Source organism: Vicia villosa, linkage group LG1 (assembly GCF_029867415.1).
Source record: "Vicia villosa cultivar HV-30 ecotype Madison, WI linkage group LG1, Vvil1.0, whole genome shotgun sequence".
Lineage (NCBI taxonomy): Eukaryota > Viridiplantae > Streptophyta > Magnoliopsida > Fabales > Fabaceae > Vicia > Vicia villosa.
In genome coordinates, this window is record NC_081180.1 from 21,332,503 (window position 1) to 21,354,775 (window position 22,273).

At 35.3% G+C, this 22,273-nt stretch overlaps 2 non-coding genes across 2 annotated transcripts; both read left to right on the plus strand.

Moving 5' to 3' along the window:
• The first annotated feature begins 19,099 nt into the window (after positions 1-19,099).
• On the plus strand, positions 19,100-19,173 carry LOC131645457 (small nucleolar RNA R66). Its single transcript, XR_009297077.1, has one exon. It is a non-coding gene; the product is annotated as a small nucleolar RNA R66 (small nucleolar RNA).
• Positions 19,174-19,244: 71 nt separating this feature from the next.
• Positions 19,245-19,321, plus strand: LOC131645566 (small nucleolar RNA snoR118). The gene has a single exon (XR_009297168.1). It is a non-coding gene; the product is annotated as a small nucleolar RNA snoR118 (small nucleolar RNA).
• The last annotated feature ends 2,952 nt before the right edge of the window (positions 19,322-22,273 follow it).

Consider the following 22,273-nt stretch of genomic DNA (forward strand, 5'->3'; position numbering starts at 1 on the left):
TCCATTATTAAAATAAATGATGGAGGAGAGAGTAAAAAACAATAACACATAATCTCCGCCATTTATTTTAAAATCTAATGATTTCTTTTTTCTCTTAAAAGAGTATGATTTTTTTGTCTTTCCTCCATGATTGCACATGTAATTTGGATTTTTGACATATAATTGCACGTTTAATCTTAACTGTTTCTTTTTAATCTGATGGTTCTTATTCTTCTCACATTTATATATATATATATATATATATATATATATATATATATATATTCATTCGATGTGAAAATTATTTCTTCTAATATTTTATTTTTAAGTTATAATAATGTTTGTCACTGATTGAATCAATGGACACACTTTTTGTTTTTGTCCAATAAAAAAAGGATGAAAAAGATAAGTGGCACGTATTATTCATTGAAAAGTACTAAAAAAACATCGGATATATTGTCATTAGACATTGTTTTTTTATTAAATTAACCTTATTAATGTATTGAATGTAGTGTATAAAATAATAATAGAATGACACAATTGAAAAAATAGCAATTATTTCTACGTTAATAAAAGTGAAAATGACATTATTCTGGTCCAATCCGCTCCTGCTCCCAGGACGACCCAATAACCTTGACCCATTCATCCAAAGGCAGTGAGAACATGACCTCCCATGCCCTACTGTCGGGCTCATTTCCTCGCTCATGTCGAGGATAGCTACACGCCAGCAACGAGACATGCGTTCTGCTCTCAGTCGAAGAGCGAAACCACCCATGCTCGTTAAATATCTCTGTCGACCAGAGATGTCGTCTTGCCCGATCAACGACTAGTTTCGGGCAGCCTCTCAAGGTTCCTAAACATACTCCTAAAATTCTAGCAGTCACGTATTTAGGGTCTGAATCCACAATCCAACCCAAAACATGGACCAATGGCTAAGCACTGGGGGACAATATAAAAATCCTCTCATTTGAGAGGGTCAGATAACACAATTTCAAACCCTTGAAGCATTTTCACGTATCTCTGCTCCTACTTACTTGCTCGTCAGAGGGCCTTGTAAGTACACCCCCTTCTCCTCTTCATCAGCTTCGTACAGACGTCTATGGCCAACTTTCAGATTCCGATCACCCTCTAGATCAGACATTCATTTTGATTTATTAACTAAAACGACAGTTAATGTGAAACAAAGGGAGTATAAATAATATGTAAAATAGACTTGTTAGTAGGAGTATTAGTGAGTCAGATAAAATCAATTAAAAAAATTATTCAAACCAAATTAAACTAAACAAAAAAGATTTATTTTTTGGTTCAATTTTAGTTTTTGAGATCTGTTAAACCAATAAACTGAACCGATGACTATAGTTATCCTTTTTCATGTTTCAAGTTCTCTTGGTTAGTTTTCATCTGCTTTTTTATAAATAATGTTTACTTCTTCTTTTTTAACGAAATTTCTTCTAGTATTAATACAAAATAGTTTTAATATGTATTTGAGGTGTGAATCTTGTTAATTTATGTTTCGTGCAGGCCAAAGATCCGGGATCTACTCTTTTGCATTGGTCAAAGGTCCAATAACACGAGACCCATTATTCAACCTGCCTCGTTAGACCCAAGGTATAAATACATTCGTAAAGGGTTTTCGAATAAACAATCTCTAATCTTTACTTTTATTACAACTATCTAGAATCTAAACTGACTTGGGCATTGAAGTGTTAACTATGCAGGTACCCCCTAAGTCCATCGTACAAGAGATAACAAACGCCTATTGACAGCATCATATCAAGACTGATACCTTTGGTTCATGATGACGGTGCCAGAAACACGAGAAATTGGGGCTTGAATTAGGTTGCACCAATATAATCTTTTCGCAACTCAAAACACAAAGCTTAACAAGTGAATACAAATAAATGAACACAATTATTTTTATCTTGGCTCACTGTTGTAGCAACCTGCCCTAAAAATTTTAGATTTTAGAGTCGCCACCTATTCTGCCAGAGCGAATAGGAAACCCTACGAAGTTTAAAGATCTGGGTAAGTTATTATAATCAGGTCAAGGGAAGGTGTTAGGCACCCTTAACCCTTTCCTAAGGTTTTATTTAAGGCAAAAGTTTATGGCTTAAGAGTATTAAGGTAAGGTTTGTGGCTATGTAAAGAAAGATGACAGAAAGTTAATAGGGTAAACCTTAAACCTATTGAAGTTTTGGGGAAGGGGACTCGCCTTGGTTATCCAAGTGCCTACGTACCTCCTTAAGGAGGATCAGAGTCTACGTAGTTCGGGATATGTTGGTGTTTTTTAGAGGTTGTATGCCTTTGTGATTTATATGTTGAAGGTGGGTTTTATATCAATTGCAGTACGCAGTTTTGCAATCGATCGCAGTTTTGTGTAATTCGTAGTTTATGAAAAGATTAAAGATTTATTATATGGCATACAACCCTATTTAATATTGTTTTAATGTTTCATTAATCGCGTTGATCAATCGATTTGATCAACATAATTAACAAATTAATCCATGAAATAAAATGTTAATCTTATTACTAACTATTATAAGTGATCGATTCGATTAAAACAATTAGTAAGTTGCACCTTGATTTGTATAGAAAATTTTAATTAGCTTTGACAAAAATCATTTTTGTCGTTAATTATTGTAATCGATTGATTCAATTAAAACAATTAGCGAAGTAAACCTTGATGTAAACGTTTTAATAAGAATTAATTTTAATATATTTTTGTTAGAAAAAATATGATTTTTTTTATCAACGCGATTATTAGGCATAATCGAATCGATTAAAAAATTTGCGTAAACCCCATTAAACAAATTAATTAAAACTTAATTAGATAAATAAATTAATCATTATTATTCTTTAAAAAAATATGATCGTTACTCAACGTGATTATTGATTATAATCAGATCGATTAACAATTACCTAAGAACCAATTAGAACAATTAAGGGTTAATAAATAAATTGATTTTATTTTCTGGCGTAGGGGGTGTGTTTTTAGTTTTCTATTAACTCAGGGGGTGTTAATAGCGTGAAGCCCAGCCCAGTAGACCCAGAGGTCCGTTTTGACTCTATGTGGGCATGTGTACGACATTATTGTGGAATGCAGTGATCAGGATCGTTGATCCAGATCCAATGGCTCTCAGAATAACGATCTGGAGCATGGATATGGAATAGGATGATCCCTAGGTCTGCATGCGTTTTGGATGAGAGACTACGCTAAGGGAAATGCACTGAATCACGTTCAGTATGCAAACCATGTGGCCATCAGAAGGCCACATGGCACCCATCGGACGACTAAGGGAGAGATTATCTCCCAATCTCTCAAATTTTCATTTCATTTTTCTTCTCTCTTTCTCTCTCTCTTCGGTTCCCCATCTCTATCTTTTTATCTCTCTCAAACCAAAAACGACCACCATCCACCACCGGTCGGAAATCGCCTTGGCCGGTGGCTCCCCCATAATCGCCCAAAAACCACCATAAAACCCAGAAATTTGATGAACTCTAACCCTAACCCTATCAATTCAAAAACCCTAACCCCAAAATCGCACCCAGATTCAAACAAAAACAACAAAATTGTATACACATTTAAGCTAAGTGGATCGATCTATACCTCTTTCGCTTTAATCCTCCTTTGCTTGTCCCGATTTGCTTTCTGATTTCTCTCTTTCCCTCCTTTTTGCAGGTAACGACGCACAGGGGGCTGAGCTCTGGGAATTTAGGGTTCTAATGATGAACCCTAATTCTCTTTGGATGAAGAGCTTTGGTGTGAAGGTATGGGAATCGACGCGGCAAGCTTCCAGGGTCCCCACTCTTCATCTCAAATTTTTTGTTTTATAGCCTTAGGTCTGATTTGATTTAGGAAATAGATTTTAAGTTTTTGATTCACAAATTAATTGTAGATTTTGTTTAGTTTTAGGTTCTGATTTGATTCGATTGTATATTAAGGTTAATAAATTTTGTTCTTTTCCTTGCTTTTTTTTTGTTTTGATTCGTTTTCAATCTATGGGCCTGGGCATTCGTTTTCAGATCTAGGGTTTACATTAGGTTGAGGTGGTGGTGATGAGCTGGGCGGCGCCGTTGGGTTGATGATGATGAACAGTGGGTCAAAGAAAACCCTACTTGAATTGTTGACTTCGGTCAACTCCACTTAATTAATTAAAATATTAATAAAATTAAACAAATTTTTAATAATAATAATAAGACTTATATACCTTTTAATCAGAATAATAATAATAATAATAATAATAATAATAATAATAATAATAATAATAATAATAATAATAATAATAAGAACTATCATATGTTAATTGAGATTAATATATAAATATAAATGACTAATAACTAGATTAATAGTATGATAACAAACAATAAATAATATATTTTAATAAAGGATTAATTTAAAATTAAAACATAATATTTACTATTTTAATAAAGGATTAATTTAAAATTAAAACATAATATTTACTATATATATGGATGTAAAATTAGTTTATATGTATAAAAATAGAAATTAAATAACAAAGTTTTAACATGAGTTAATAAAGAACTATATATTATTATTTTTAGATGTAGATGAATAACAAAAATAAATGGGTCAAGTACTTGACATGGGGCCAAACAAATGCTAAATACACCTCAAGTTTATTTTTTTTTAAAAGTTTATAAGGGAATGGGCTTAACAATCAAAATGTTAAGCCAAATAACACCCCTACTTTTGAATATACCCCTCAAAATAAAATCGATATATTAAAATAAATAGGGTAAAGAGATCACCTGCCATGGTTCTAGCAAGCTTACCTGCGTAAACAGGACTCTTGCTATAGTGCTAGCAAGATCATCTGTGTAAAAAGATTCACTTGCTATAGTGCTAGCAAGATCACTTGTGTAAAAAGATTCACTTGCTATAGTGCTAGCAAGCTTACTTGCATAGACAGATTCACCTGCTATAGTGCTGGCGAGTTTATCCGCATAGATTTCTTGACACATCCGTAGAAATCAAAAGCATAGGAGCCAGTAACCTGGCGCTGTATACATTGTATGTACGAAGTCGTGTTGTATGATTGTAAGTAACTTGTATTGTAAATGCGTATGAACCATGTGCATGCATGTGATCCTGTTGTTTGTACAATGTGGATGTATGAACCGTTTGTATGTGAGTAATGCCTGATAGTATGATGTTTGTACGCATGTATAATCATTGCAGGTGCATGATGTCTGGATGTCGAGTGTAAATGTTGCATGTATGCTAATGCGTATGTATGTATGATGATCCCAAAGTTTATCTCCTCATGACCCATTGAATTTGTTTAACCCTACTTGGCCTTGTGCCACGGCTTTGCTTATGCCGGTTCGTAATGTTTATGCGTAGAATGTTTCTGAGCGGAACTTCGGGTTTCAGCCTCCTTCTAGACCATTAGGTCCTGGATCAATCCCCTGGTACCCTTTGACTTTTTGAATTGTCTATACGTTTTGAGATGTGTGGGATGTTATTTAGAATAAATCCTAGTTTGGATTGTATTTGAATGATCCGTTGATAATGTCTTTTGTGATTGTAAAATATCCTTTGTAAAAGGATCGTGATGTATCAAAGTGATCGCGGCGTAGGGAGTATGTTATCTTCCGAAGATTTTTCGCAGTTTCGTTTCGTTGCTTTTGTGTTGAAATTTTTGTTTTGTAAGTTCCCCATAATAAATTCAGTATAAAGTTTATGAAAATTTTGTCCTTTGCAAATGGTATTGAAATAACGAGAAAGCGCGGTATGAAGGAAAGAAAACCTTTTATTGACATTGCCTTGAATCGGCGGATGTACAAGGTGTGAAAAGAAAATGACAAATAGAAATGATATTAATACTATCGTTGCTCCTTTGTTCTAGAGGGTCCCAGAAATCCTTTGCCTTTAGAAGTGAATGATTGCACGAATCCTTATCCTTTATAGTTCGTCTTCGGCTCATAGCCTATGATCCTGCCTTTGTTAGGCGTAATATTTCTTGACCGCATCAGAATTGATTGGGTGTGGTAGCTCATCCCCGTCCATTGTTGTGAGGACAAGTGCTCCTCCTGAGAATAACGTTTTTATGACATATGGACCTTCGTAGTTAGGTGTCCATTTTCCACAGGCATCAAGTCGAGGTAGTAGAATCTTCTTGAGAACGACATCTCCTTCCTTGAAAGTTCGAGGACAGACCTTTTTTATAGAACACCTTCTTCATCCTTTTTTGATAGAGTTACCCGTGACATAAAGCCGTCAGTCGCTTTTCTTCAATAAGATTAAGCTGATCAAAACGGGTTTTTACCCGTTCCGATTCTTCTAGCTTTGTGTCAGCCAGGACTCGTAATGAAGGAATCTCCACTTCGACAGGGAGGACTGCTTCCATACCGTAAACCAAGGAAAATGGTGTTGCTCCTATGGATGTGCATACCGAGGCTTTGTAACCGTGTAGGGCGAAGGGAAGCATTTCGTGTCAGTCCTTGTATGTTTTCACCATCTTTTGTATTATCTTTTTAATGTTCTTATTCACAGCTTCGACAGCGCCATTCATTTTAGGCCTGCATGGTGAAGAATTGTGATGTTCAATCTTGAAATCTTCGCACAGCTCCTTCATCATGTTGTTATTTAGATTCGACCCGTTGTCGGTGATAATCCTGTTTGGAACCCCATACCGGCAGATGATATTATGCTTAATGAACCGGGTGACTACTTGTCTTGTCACGTTGGTGTAAGAAGCGACTTCAACCCATTTGGTGAAGTAGTCTATGGCAACCAATAAGAATCGGTGTCCATTAGAAGCTTTTGGTTCGATCATCCCTATCATGTCAATTCCCCACATTGCAAACGGCCACGGTGAACTCAGGACGTTCAACAGATTAGGCGGCATATGTATTTTGTCAGCGTAGAATTGGCATTTGTGACATGTTCTTGCGTATTGGAAACAGTCAGCTTCCATTGTCAGCCAGTAATATCCTGCTCGTAGTATTTTTCTCGCCATTGAATGTCCATTTGCATGGGTTCCGAAGGTTCCTTCATGTACTTCTTTGACAATCTCCTTGGCCTCATTTTTATCCACACACCTCAGTAATACCGAGTCATAATTTCGCTTGTATAGGATATCTCCACTCAGGAAGAATTTGACTGCCAATTTCCTTAGTGTCTTTCTGTCAATCGTTGAGGCATTCTCCGGGTATTCTTGTTTCTCCGGGTACCTTTTGATATCATGGAACTATGGTTTGTTATCAGGCTGTCCCTCGATTGTGAGACAATAGGCAGGCTCATCGAAGTGTCTAACCGTTATTTTTGGTTCATGGTTCGACCAATTTACTTTGAACATGAAGGAAAGTATTGACAGTGCGTCAGCCATTTGATTCTCTTCTCTTGGGATGTGAGTGAAAGTGATTGTTTCAAATTCAACCATTAACTCTAGTATGAGGTCCCGGTATGGGATTAGCTTTGCATCTCGAGTATCCCATTCTTTATTGACTTGGTGGATCACCAATACCGAAGACCCATATACCTCAAGCAGTTTAATCCTTAAATCAATCGCAGCTTCTAACCCCAATATGCATGCTTCGTATTATGCAATATTGTTGGTGCAGTCGAAGCATAATCTCGCAGTGAAAGGTAAGTGACGATTGTCAGGAGATGTCAAGACTGCCCCTATACCATGTCCTAGAGCATTTGAGGCCCCATCGAACATAAGTGTCCATATTGCCCCTGGTTCAGGCCCTTCGTCGGGTCCTGGTATTTCGTAGTCCCTTATCACCATGATGTCCTCGTCAGGAAAGTCGAATTTCATAGATTGGTATTTTTCGAGGGGTTGGTGGGCAAGATGTTCTGCCAATACACTCCCTTTTATTACTTTCTGAGTGACTATTGTATGTCGTATTCTGACAGTAACATTTGCCACCTTGCGATTCTACCTGTGAGAGCTTGCTTTTCGAACACGTATTTCATAGGATCCATCCTTGATATCAACCATGTGGAATGTGTCAGCATATATTGCCGTAGACGTTTTGAGGCCCATGCTAGGGCACAACATGTCTCTTCCAATGGTGAATATCGAGATTCGCAATCCTTGAATTTCTTGCTAAGATAGTAAATAGTGTGCTCCTTTCTGTCTGTTTCATCCTGTTGCCCCAGTACAGATCCCATAGACCTTTCGAGAACTGTGAGATACATGATTAGTGGTCTCCCTGGCACGGGAGGTATGAGAAACGGTGGCTTTTGTAAGTATCTCTTTATAGCTTCGAAGGCTACTTGACAATCGTCATTCAACTTGATCGGCTGATCTTTCCTTATTAACTTGAATATAGGCTCACACATGGCTGTTAGATGTGAAATGAACCTTGAGATGTAATTCAACCTACCCAAGAACCCACGAACCTCTTTTTCTGTCCTTGGAACAGGCATTTCTTGTATAGCCTTCACCTTGTCGGGATCTACTTCTATGCCTAGCTGGCTCACAATGAATCCCAAGAGCTTTCCTGACCTCACACCAAGGAGCCTACCCCTCCCATTGGTATGTTCTAAAAGGTTTCATGGGGTCGTTCGTAGCCTCCGAGACTTTTTGTCTCTTTGGATTTTATAACAACTCATTTACCCATGAGGTTCGAGTTTTAGGGGTAGGTTCCCCGAGAGATCAGCTAAATACCAAGTCCTGGCCTCAACAAAGTCAAGCCTTGTTTTGGACATTTCTGGATACTTAACCCACTCTGAGTGGAATTATCATTAAGATTCGTAGGCGATGCAAGTCTCCTCTGGTCTTAAAGTTAATTCCCACACTTACTTTTAACAACAATTTTATATTTCCCAAAAATGCAATAAAAACAAATATTCACTTAAATACAATTAAACAGATATTTATTCAAATTACTGTAAATAAATAAAAAACGAATATTAAATATCAATGCAAAAAACCTAAACCTAAACCCAAAATCCTAACCCTAAAAGTTAGCCAAACCTTAATAATTAGCCATATACCCTAAACCTTAAACCAAACCTAGGAGCATATTAATTCGCCTTAGCCATATACCCTAAACCTTAAACAAATAAATGAACACAATTATTTTTATCTTGGCTCACTGTTGTAGCAACCTGCCCTAAAAATTTTAGATTTTAGAGTCGCCACTTATTATGCCAGGGTGAATAGGAAACCTTGCGAAGTTTAAAGATCTGGGTAAGTTATTATAATCAGGTCAAGGGAAGGTGTTAGACACCCTTAACCCTTTCCTAAGGTTTTATTTAAGGCAAAAGTTTATGGTTTAAGAGTATTAAGGTAAGGTTTGTGGCTATGTAAAGAAAGATGAGAGAAAGTTAATAGGGTAAACCTTAAACCTATTGAAGTTTTGGGGAAGGGGACTCGCCTTGGTTATCCAAGTGCCTACCTACCTCCTTAGGGAGGATCAGAGTCTACGTAGTTCGGGATATGTTGGTGTTTTTTAGAGGTTATATGCCTTTGTGATTTATATGTTGAAGGTGCGTTTTATATCAATTGCAGTACGCAGTTAGGGATGGCAACGGGTTGGGTCGGTGCGGGTTTTGCACTACCCAAACCCGCACCCGAAATCAACACCCGAACCCGAACCCAAACATTGTTCGGATGACAAAATAGCACCCACGCTCACACCCGTTGGGTTCAGGTTTTTTCACCCAAACCCGAAACCCGCAACAAAAATACATAAAATACTTTTTTCTACAATTTTAAACAATATATATATATATATATATATATATATATATATATATATATATAATATAAGAGTTTAATGGATATGCACAGACAGTGTAAAATAGTTTTACACTATATTTATTTATCTATATATATATATATATATATATATATATATATATATATATATATAATATAAGAGTTTAATGGATATGCACTGACAGTGTAAAATAGTTTTACACTATCATCCAATAGAAAACAAGTAATCTGCCATGTCATTAAAACTTTTTTAAAATAAAAGTGTTGTGTAATTGGATACATGAGTGTGATTGGTTGACACTGTAAAATTATTTTACACTGTCAGTGCATCACCCCTTTTCTCATTATGTATATATATATATATAAGCGGGTGTGATTTCGGGTTTCAGGTGCGGGTTTCATACTACCCAAACCCGCACCCGAAATATCGAGTGGCACCGAACCCAAACCCAGTCAACTCGGGTTTTCACCCGTTGACTCGGGTTCGGGTGCGGGTTGGGCCCGCGGATTTGGGTCTGCTTGCCATCCCTATACGCAGTTTTGCAATCGATCGCAGTTTTGTGTAATTTGTAGTTTATGAAAAAATTAAAGATTTATTATATGGCATACAACCCTATTTAATATTGTTTTAATGTTTCGTTGATCGCGTTGATCAATCAATTTGATCAACATAATTAACAAATTAATCCATGAAATAAAATGTTAATCTTATTACTAACTATTATAACCGATCGATTCGATTAAAACAATTAGTACGTTGCACCTTGATTTGTATAGAAAATTTTAATTAGCTTTGACAAAAATCATTTTGTCGCTAATTATTGTAATCGATTGATTCGATTAAAACAATTAGCGAAGTAAACCTTGATGTAAATGTTTTAATAAGAATTAATCCTAATATATTTTTGTTAGAAAAAATATATTTTTTTATCAACGCGATTACTAGGCATAATCGAATCGACTAAAAAATTTGCGTAAACCCCATTAAAACTTAATTAGATAAACTTAATTAGGTTGAGGTGGTGGTGATGAGATGGGTGTAACACCCTGGATTTCCACTTACCCCGCAGGGCTTCCGGCCTACCAAGCATGTCACCAGCTTAATCAATAATCCCCCTAGGTCCGCTTATTGGCTGCCCAGGAAATATTGTTTTTGCCTCCCGCAGGAATCGAACCATGTACCTAGGGGTTAAGTACATATTCATAGCCTGCTACCACTTGAGCTACTAGCTCAATTGGTAGCAGGAATTGCTATGAATATGTACTTAACCCCTAGGTACATGGTTCGATTCCTGCGGGAGGCAAAAACAATATTTCCTGGGCAGCCGATAAGCGGACCTAGGGGGGATTATTGATTAAGCTGGTGACATGCTTGGTAGGCCGGAAGCCCTGCGGGGTAAGCGGAAATCCAGGGTGTTACATCAATTGACCATATGTACTTAACCCCTAGGTACATGGTTCGATTCCTGCGGAAGGCAAAAACAATATTTCCTAGGCAGCCGATAAGCGGACCTAGGGGGAGTATTGATTAAGCCGGTAACATGCTCGGTTGGCCGACACGGTTGATGCGTGCAGCGGATATCCACTAATGTAACACCCCAAATCTACCCAACGTTATATTTAAATCAGAATGCGGAAATTTCAAACATTAAACATGAGGCATTACATTCTCAACTTATTCCAACAAACAACCAACCTATATTTGCTTTTATTATGACACATAGCATTCGGCGTTCACAACTTATAAATCATATACAACTTTATCCAACTAAAATCAAAACTTCAATTTATAATTATTCAAGAATTATTGTAATAACAACAATTAGAAACAATTTCAACAACAAATAATAACAACTATTCATCGTCTTATAATAACAACAACATGACCGACATAAACAATCATAATCCCATCCCGAGTGCTACTTATCAGAGCAAGACACCAATCGACTAACAACAACTAAAGACTTCATAAAGTTACTTCGCTTCCACAGCTATTCTTGAGTACCTGCTCAATTACCCATAATAGGTAACATCATTACAGAAGGGGTGAGATATCATACAATATAAACAGGTGTGTGATAAACAGTATATTAGATTAGGATTATACAAATTCTACCACTTTACATAGCAATTATACATCAACGAGTAAGCGACTTAAATCAATACAACTTACTAGCAACAACAACTTAGTAACAACAACTTAATAACAACAACTTAATAACAACAACTTAGTAACAACGACTTGATCACAACAACTTAGTAACAACAACTTAATAACAACAACTTAATAACAACAACTTAGTAACAACGACTTGATCACAACAACAACTTAACAGTAATGACAACTTAACAGCAATAACAACTTAATGGCAATCATAACTTATAACCAACAATAACTTAATCACAAAAGCAACTTATAACCACATCAACTTATATCAAACGACAATTTATCAGATAGCAACAACAACAACAACACGATAACAACTTAAACATCGACAACAACAACAACAGTAACAACTTAAACATCAACAACAACAATGGTAACAACTTAAACATCAACAACAGCTCAGACATACAAATCGAATGTGACTCAACTATGCAAATGCATGTGGTACCATTTGGAGTAAAACTCCCAACGTAAACATATGCCAGGTTATCGAGGCATTTCAACAACGTAAACAGGGTGCCATCAAGGCCAACGTAATCAGGTGCCATCTAGGCCAACGTAAACAATGCAAATGTATGCATGCGACAACAACCACAACGTCATAACAACAACAACGAAACAACAACAACAACGACAACAACAACGTAAACAACAACTTGAACATGCAACAGATGCATCAACTTTATCCAACATTGGTCATACGACCTACAACTTAAACATGCCCACAAGTCAGGACAATAACAACGCTGAACAACATAATTAATTTTCAACTTATTCAACATTGGCCATAGGCCTACAACATCATCAACGTAATCAACGACAATTCAACAGCAACGTATAACAACAACATTTCAACATAGTAATAACAACTTGTTCAACAACGACAACATATTCCCAACAACTTACTAACAACATATTCAACTATATCATGTTCAATAATAACATACTAGAAACAACATAACAACAACAACTCGACACAACGCTTACTCATACCGACTATTATTATAAGTCTTATTTATACTACTTATTAATAGAAACATATACTACATTCTACTCAACAACTTATACTTAATTGTCCACCAACTTACATCATCGGTCCTTATACTACTACCAAATTATTCATACCAAGGTTGTAACAACTCTGCAGCTATCAACTTAATATCGCTATCAACATCTACCACTGAGGCACCAACAACTTAATTATTATTTGGGGGAGAGTTGTAACGCCCCAAATTTAATTAATTAGTTAATTAAATTATGGAAGGAATTATTTATTGGATTTAGCTGAAATTGGATTGTTATGCTGATCGAAGATATTAAGTTTAAGTCGGATTTATTTAGTCGGTTTAATTGGAGGATAATAGTAAGAATAATATGATTTATTTATTGGACTAATTGATTTAAGTGAATTGGGTTGGATTAGTGTGTGGTAAATAGCAATGAGGAAGTGTGAATGATTGGTCCAAAAAGAGTTATAGGAGTTATTTGGATTATTTGGAAAATAAAGAAAAAGAAAAGAAATAGGTTTTTGTTGTACTGTACGAAGAAAATAAGGGTTTGGAGGAGAGGTGAAGAAGAGAGCCATGGCGGAAGAGAAAAGCCAGGGGAAGTCCAATTTTCGCAGCAAGTTTCTGTGGTGAGACACCTTAGAAAAACAAACGTTTCTCCCGATCCAACCGTTGGATCGTCGCGGTTCTTGGACACAGCGTTCCAGACTCGTAGAGGTAACTTCTGACCGGAGCGATTTTCGTTTTGATGATTTTAAGTCCATCTGAAAAAACGATTTCTGAACAGGTTTTTGGTGCGTCTCTGCACGTTGTTAGAAAAGATTTTCGGAGAAAAGTTGGAAGCGGCGGCATAAGCTATGGCAACCGGGAGAGTAGAGGAATCTCCAATCCAAAGGTAAGGGTGGGGTTCTTACTCTATAACCGGGGTTATGATGAACACATATGTGGGATGGGGTTTATGAATTTGCCTCAGTGTCGGTGTTTGATTATGTGGTTGATTCTGAGTCCTTGGTTGTTATTCATAATTGGTTGCTCCGTGTTGATTTGGGGATGATTTGTAGGTTGCTGTTGTATTGTGTTTTAGTGGTGGAAAATTGTTATGTTGCTGTTATAAATGTTGTGTTCTTGAATTAAGTTGTAGAAATTCAATCAAATGAATTGGTAGTAATGCTTATTATTAGAAATAGTTGGCATGTGGTATAAGTTGCAGAAAGTGGAAAATAACACGAAGGAGCAATGGCAGAAGTATAAAGTAGCAGGCTGAATCGGTAGCCTAATTATAATGCGATAAAAGTAACTGTAGCAATAATGATGGCTTATATAGCGGTAATTCAAGTAACGGAGTTGTTGATAATTAACAAATAATAATAATTAAGTTGTTGGTGCCTTAGTGGTAGATGTTGATAGCGAATATTAAGTTGATAGCTGCAGAGTTGTTACAACCTTGGTATGAACAATTTGGTAGTAGTATAAGGACCGATGATGTAAGTTGGTGGACAATTAAGTATAAGTTGTTGAGTAGAATGTAGTATATGTTTCTATTAATAAGTAGTATAAATAAGACTTATAATAATAGTCGGTATGAGTAAGCGTTGTGTCGAGTGGTAGCAGGAATTGCTATGAATATGTACTTAACCCCTAGGTACGTGGTTCGATTCTTGCGGAAGGCAAAAACAATATTTCCTGGGCAGCCGATAAGCGGACCTAGGGGGATTATTGATTAAGCTGGTGACATGCTTGGTAGGCCGGAAGCCCTGCGGGGTAAGCGGAAATCCAGGGTGTTACAATGGGCGGCGCCGTTGGGTTGAAGATGATGAAGAGTGGGTCAAAGAAAACCCTACTTGAATTGTTGACTTCGGTCAACTCCACTTAATTAGTTAAAATATTAATAAAATTAAACAAATTTTTATTAATAATAATAAGACTTATATACCTTTTAATCAGAATAATAATAATAATAATAATAATAATAATAATAATAATAATAATAAAAAGAACTATCATATGTTAATTGAGATTAGGGGATAGAAGTTTATTGAAGACGATATTCGAGTCACTTGTCGCTATTTACGGTGGACCGGTATGACTAGTTATGACTGGAGACTAACAATACATGGCTCCATTGGATTAACCGCTATAGCGTTAGCGTTTCTATATTGAATTGGAGCTAAATTCTATGTAATCTATCTATATCTTATAGAAATCTATTTTAGAAATGTATAAACAGTATTTTATGTTTCTTGTAATTATTAATTTAATATATATATATATATATATATATATATATATATATATATATATATATATATATATATATATATATATATATATATTCATATTTTAAATTAAAATAAATACTTATTATAATTTAATGTATTAAATAAATATATAATAATTATAGTACGCTGAGATGTTTGTGTATAGTGATAAAGTAGGATATTAGTTTGTTATTATTTTTTTAGCATAAACTAATAAGTATTTTTAAAGTTGGATTCAAATTTAGAACATCTAATTAAATTATAATAGATTAATTACACCACTTTTTATTGAAATAAATTTAATTTTAATTTAATTTGATATAACTAAATTTTTGTATGCACATAATATATATATATATATATATATATATATATATATATATATATATATATATATATTATATTATATATATATATATATTATATATATATATATATATATAATGTTTTTATATTTTTTATAGGACCGGGTCAACAACCATGCGGGTTAATTAATGACCCGTTGGTCCGACCAGTGACCCATTAACCCAGTGCATTGACCGGGTCAATCACCGGTCCGAATTTTAAAACACTGGTTGATTACAAAATTATACATACAAAGATGCTTTAAGCAACATGAAAGTGTTGAAAGCAAGATATGAATAAAAATTTTTCGCTAAAAATACAAAATTATACAAATAATATCTCTAACAGAGTTTTTGCACCGCTCTGGTATAGTTTTGTAGAACTGATTAGTTGCATTCAAATTCTTCCAATGAATTCCTTTATAGAGAAGGATAGATCTGTTAGAGGGTAGAATAGGTAATACAAATATAGTTATAAAGTCCTTAACGATCATGGTGGGAATGGTAGATAACACATACAAATAAGATTGTTCTTACGCCATCCTATAAGAGTAAAGGCCACAATTTACGTTAGTACTTTTATGCTCATCATCATATGCGAGCCATTTTTTATCTTCCAAGTCTTCAGAGACTTCTGATTGTATGTTAATTGAAGCATGTTATAGAATCATCAGAACTTGAGCCTTTAGAACCTGTTCAGCAGAACCTTGTCTTCAAAGTCTTCAACACTTGGTTTTTAGAAGAGATGTCTTCATATCTCCGGAACTTGTTCAGTAGAACCTTGTCTTCAGCATCTTCAAAACACAGGACATCGAAGTAATGTCTTCAGATCTTTAAAACTTGTTCAACATAACCTTGTCTTCAGTATCTTCAGAACATGCAACACATAAGCAAAGCTTCAGAAGGCCTCCAAAGCTTCCTTGCTAAAGACACGATCAAAATCTATTGTACTAATGTTCCTTAGAACCGTTGCAGAAGTAGCATTCAGAATCTTGTCTTCCTTTGTAACACACGTAGGTATTCTTCCAGAGTGTTGAATTCAGAATCTGATGATGTTACACACCTTCTTACTACCTGTTTAGCAAAAGATACACACTAGAACGAAACCATTAGTACACAATTGTTCTTTCAGATAACATGTTAAGTTATCATCAAAACTTAAGGCCAGTGGCATAACCAACTTTGTTCTTACAATCTCCCCCTTTTTGATGATGACAAAACCATGTATTTTGATTGAACAATTCATACATATCAATCACCATTAGAACTCAAAATTCATAAAAGCTAACCAGCTCCCCTTGAATATATGTTAATACCCAAAATTCGTTTATGCTTGTTCAGAGTCCCCCCTGAACCCAAGACTCACAAAAAAAAATTACAGTACAAAAAGTAACATATAAAAGGAATACTTCCTCATTAACGTCTCATCAGAGTATGACAAAACCTGGTTTGCTATCAAAACACTATGAGTATCAAAACCTTGTTTAGCAACTATCTTGATGCCTCACATCAAACATCAGAACTTATAACATTGGTTCTTTCAGAAACTTGATCACACATCAAATCTTAATAACATTTATTATTTATCAACACTCAATTACCTTACTTTTAGACAATTCTCAACTTCTAAACAATGTGGGGTATCAGATCTTGATTTAACCATATTTTTCATAGAGTTCATAACTTCTAAAACATTCGTTGAATCATAGCAAACATGCAATGTATCAGAGCATATGTTACCACTACTTCACTCAGAAAGTTCTCAAATTCTAAATAGTGTGCAATATCAAAGCGAAAAAGATGAATTCTTGAGGAATTCAAAGTATCAGAGCACATTGAGGATATGTAGGCACATGATTCAAGAAATCTTGGCGAGCTCATTAATTTGAAACTTATTTCCCCCTTAATTAAATCCAATAACCATATAGCAAGTAACCTTTAGACAACAACACCCTTACACGCAAAATAAGTAAAACGGTTCCCATTGAGTACAACAAATGTGAAAGGTACTCCCGAACTCGAATTTGGTTGCGAGACCATTTTCTTTCACTTTTAGGGGTTTTCTCGATGTTTCCCTTTCCCTTTGGGCTAAATAAAGTGTTGTGGCGACTCTGTATTTTTTCGCGGCACGACAGCCGACGACTCTCTTGGGGACTTCCTAAGCGAGTCAAGCCCAATTTTGTTTGTTTCCTTGTGTGTGTTGGGTGTTCATCTTTATTGCTTTACTTGCTTTATTGATCGCTTTTATTGCATTTATATATTCATTATATAATGTATATTCTCTTTGTGGGATGAGTTTCATTGAGAGATAAGTCCACTACCTAGGCTTAAATGTACACACATGATATAATCGCGGATAGTTATGTTGGCCTACTGGGCGCCTGCAAGTAAAAAAGTATATAATGTGTGGTATTCCTACATTGGTAGGGGATAAATAAATACCTTAGGTGGAGTTTTGGCTATGGAGATATCAAGCTCATCCGAGGAGGAAATATTTGTGTTTATTGAGTTATTATGTATAGATTGTGATATGTCCTCCTCATCCCCAAGGTTGATGTATTTATAAAGGCATATGGGTCTAGTGTTAAGGGAAGTTATTCCTCCTGCATTAATAAATCACGGGGAGGAATGAGTTATTTCTCCTTTGACCAGTTCTTCCAGTTTGTTATAATGAGATATGTCATCTCCCACGTCTACTAGACAAGTGAAAAATAGTTCGGATATACTAAGTCCAATCAGGCGGGTGGTTATTAAGATTTGGGCATCTTTATGGCCCATTTCGGACAACCAGTCGCCTCGCTCCTTGTCCTCTTGTTGGCCTTTCTCACTTTTACATAAACTATCTTCATTGGTGCCAATAAAAATATATGTTTGATAAGACAATTTCAACTATTTTTGGTTTTTAAGCCTAGCCTATGGGAAAAAAAAGGGAACAAATTAACATTTTTAAAAATCTTTTTTAATTTGGTAGAATATATTTTTAATAATAAATTTCAATTCTGAATTTTTTCGAAATTGGAGAGGACTCATATAATCTTAAAATAAAAATTTGTATGGAGAAAATTTGAATTTGTGAAAATTGTGGGGATACGAAGTATTCTTTTTTGAAGCGTTCAAACTGGGCCTTTTGTTTGGAGGCCCTTCGGATCTCTAGTTCATTGACCAACAATTTTTTTAAAGAAAGTAAGGGCAAACTCGTAATAGAAAAATAAACGGAGGTTCTTACAGTCCTTTCCACAAAGCAAAAGAAAACCCTAATTCAAGTATTCTCGCTATAAATCTCAGAAGAACGCCTCCTCCTAACCACATATTGTAGCTGTAGCTGAAATATCCCCAAACCTCTCTTTCTCTTCGTTGTTTAAATTCATCGTTTTTTTTTATTAATATCGTTGTGTTATTGTAATTTGGTTTCAGATATTTTCAATTGCCTCTTGAGATGTCTTTGAATCATTTTCCAGTGATTCATGGTTTATCTCATCTTCTATGATAATAAGAGGCATATATTTTCGCAGCCGTGTTGAGTCGCTTCGCCGTCGTGATTTCCACCGGTGCAGTGAATAAACAGACTGCTAAATCACCATTTCCCCCAATTTTCTTTATCTTAGGTTACGCTTGGTTTAATCTGTTTTTGATGAAATGTGATGGATCCAATGATGGCATGAAATCTTTGAGACCTGAATGATTAATTTGATGTCAACTATAAGCATAATCACTGAGGATCCAAATCAATATTCTATTTTTTTTATTGTTTTCTTTTTTATTTTTATAATGTTTTTTTTCTGTTTGTTTAATTGAATGATGAATAAGCACTGGGCGCTGAGCATATTATTTGATGCATACTGCTAGTCTAGAAAGCTATTTCTGACATTTTTTATTATATATTTAACGTGTCTGATTTTTGTGCTAATACTTAAATGGAGTTGATTCTTTTCACGAGAATTGATTTTTTTTTAATTTAAAATTGTGAAATTAAAATTTAGTATCTTTTGAAAGTTTATGATTGATGATTTGGTTTAAGCGGACACTCTTGTGTCTGATTTTCCTTTTTACACATGTGACAAATAGTAGTTAAAAAACATATTAATATGTTCAAACTAATTAAGTATGTATCAAAAAAAAATTAATTAAATAAAATATCAGTAGTATTTAACTTATTGATGATTATGAATTGGAAGGGTAATAATGGTTTTATAGGAACTTTTTCAAATTAGATACAAAAGATTATGAAAGAAATATGAATGAATACACACAACATCACATAAAATATTATATGAAAAAATAAATTTAATTTAAAAAAATTTACATGAAATTAATAATTTTAACATCTGCTTAGTATTTGTTAAAGATGAAAAGAAAAGTCAAAATCAATTTGTAAATAAAAGTAATTTTATGTTTATAAAAAATACCAATAAAAAAGAAATGAAATATTGTAAGTTATTTTATTAATTGAGATTTCCTATTATGCATTTCTCCATATATCGCTACTAACATAACTTACACCCCAAAACGCATCTGAAGTGGATTCTGGTCGACCTACTTCGTTAACAGGTCGACCTAACTGGGAATAAAAGACATTTAAAGGATATGCAGCTCTGTTAGGTCGACCTAAGCACCACAAGAGGTCGACCTATCTGATCAAAAATGCCAAATTTTTTGGTTTTCTCTGCTCCAACTGATAAGCTCTCATATATATTGTCCAAGGTTCAATTATTGCATAGAACACCAACGACTGAAAGATACACAAAGTCTTCTCATCTTCGTTCTTCGTCATCTCCAACACAATTACACATAATCATTCTTGCGTTGAGGGTTAGTGATCGAGTTCGATAACGTCCATGGAACGGAATTGAAGATTCCTAGTGGGTGAAGATTTGTGGTGTTTTTGGTGAATAAAATCCGAGGGTTTTGTCCTCCAATATAGGTGTTTCTTGGGGGTTTTTATCAAGAGGTTTCATCGAGGATCTATCTGAGTGTGAAGATTGAAGAACAAGGGTTCAAGGCAATTCAAGACACTGCAGAAAAGGGATCAAGTGAAGCTCTTGGATCACCTTGATCTGGCTCAAGATTAAGGGGGAAGAAGATTCAAAGGATCGACAAATTCGGTTTATTGTTTATCGCTTTGTTTTCTTCTTTGTATAAACTGCTTTCAACATTAATGGTAGATTTCTCAATTTCAATTTGGAATTGGGGGCAAACGTAGTCGTAGCGAGGACGATCGACGAACTGCCTGAACAAATATCGTGTTCTTGTCGCTTTTATCTTTTTATTTACGTTCTGTTCATATTTGGTCATAATTGCAAAATTGATTAACGATTCAAGTGTTAAAATTGTGAATTAAGGTTCTGCATAAACATCACAATTCACCACATGTTGAATCATCATCAATTTGAACATTATCACCAAGTGTTTGTCTTTTTGCTTATTCCATTATTACTGCATTGCAAACCAAAGTTTGTCAATTTAGAAGTTAATTGATTTTCAGTTGTGAAACGTATTGATTCGATAACATATCACTTCATCGTTAATCTCAATTATCTTGTGGTTTTGTCACATATACAACCCTTGCAATAACGGTCCGGAATAGACGCAAGTCGATTCAGAACCGCTTTCGCTTTAGTTCGAAATAATTCCGAAAAACTCTGTGAGATCTATTCACCCCCCTCTAGATCCTCAGGCCAGCGTCTAACAAGTGGCATCAAGAGCTCTGGTTTATTTCGTGCTACGTGAAACACTTATTGGAAAGATGGCTCACAATAGAGCTCCAGTTTTCAACGGTGAAAACTATGGCTATTGGAAGGATTGTATGTGTGTCCACATCAATGCAATTGATAGGAACATCTGGACAGCTATTGTCAATGGTCCCTTTCAGATCACCATGACAAATGCAGCTGGTGCAGTTGTTCCAAAACCAGAAAATACTTGGGATGCTGAAGATGAAAAGAGATATGCATACGATTGGAAAGCGAGAAACATTCTAATCTCAGCTCTAGGAGTTGATGAATACTATCGCGTTTCCCATTGTAGATCCGCTAAAGCTATGTGGGACACATTGCAAGTTGCCCACGAGGGAACAGATGATGTCAAACTAGCTAGGATCAATACGTTAACTCAAGAGTTCGAACTGTTCCACATGGAAGATGGTGAATCCATCGAAAACATGCAGAAGAGATTCGTTCACCTGAAAAATCGGTTAAATTGTCTTGATAGACCCGTTTCCAATGCAGTTGCTACTAACAAAATCTTAAGATGCTTGAACAGGGAATGGCAACCCAAGGTTACAGCAATAAAGGAAGCAAATGATCTAAACACCCTAGACATTACCACTCTCTTTGGTAAACTAGAGGAACATGAACAACACCTTAAATGCCTTGACATGCATGAGAAAAGGGCAAAGAAAGAAAAGAACATGGAGAAAGAGGTAGAGAAGAAGTCAATAGCTCTAAAGGCTTCAAGCTCCAAGACCTCAAGACAAGAGCTAGAGGATAGTGATACAAGTGATGACGAAGACTCCGATGATGAGGAAATGAGACTGTTTGTGCGAAGATACAACAAATATCTAAAGAAAAATGGAGCAAAACATTCTGACAAAGGCTTGATCAACTATAGAAAGCAATCAAACAAGTTCAAACAAGATGACAACAACAAATGAAAAATCAAAGGCCCTTGCTTTAATTGTGGGAAAGCCGGTCACTACAAACCGGATTGTCCATACCTTAAGAAGGAAAAAGAGAAGAACCAAAGCAAAGGTCATAACAAATCTAAGAGAGCCTACATAGCATGGGAAAGTGATTCATCTAGTGAAAGCTCATCAAGCAATGAA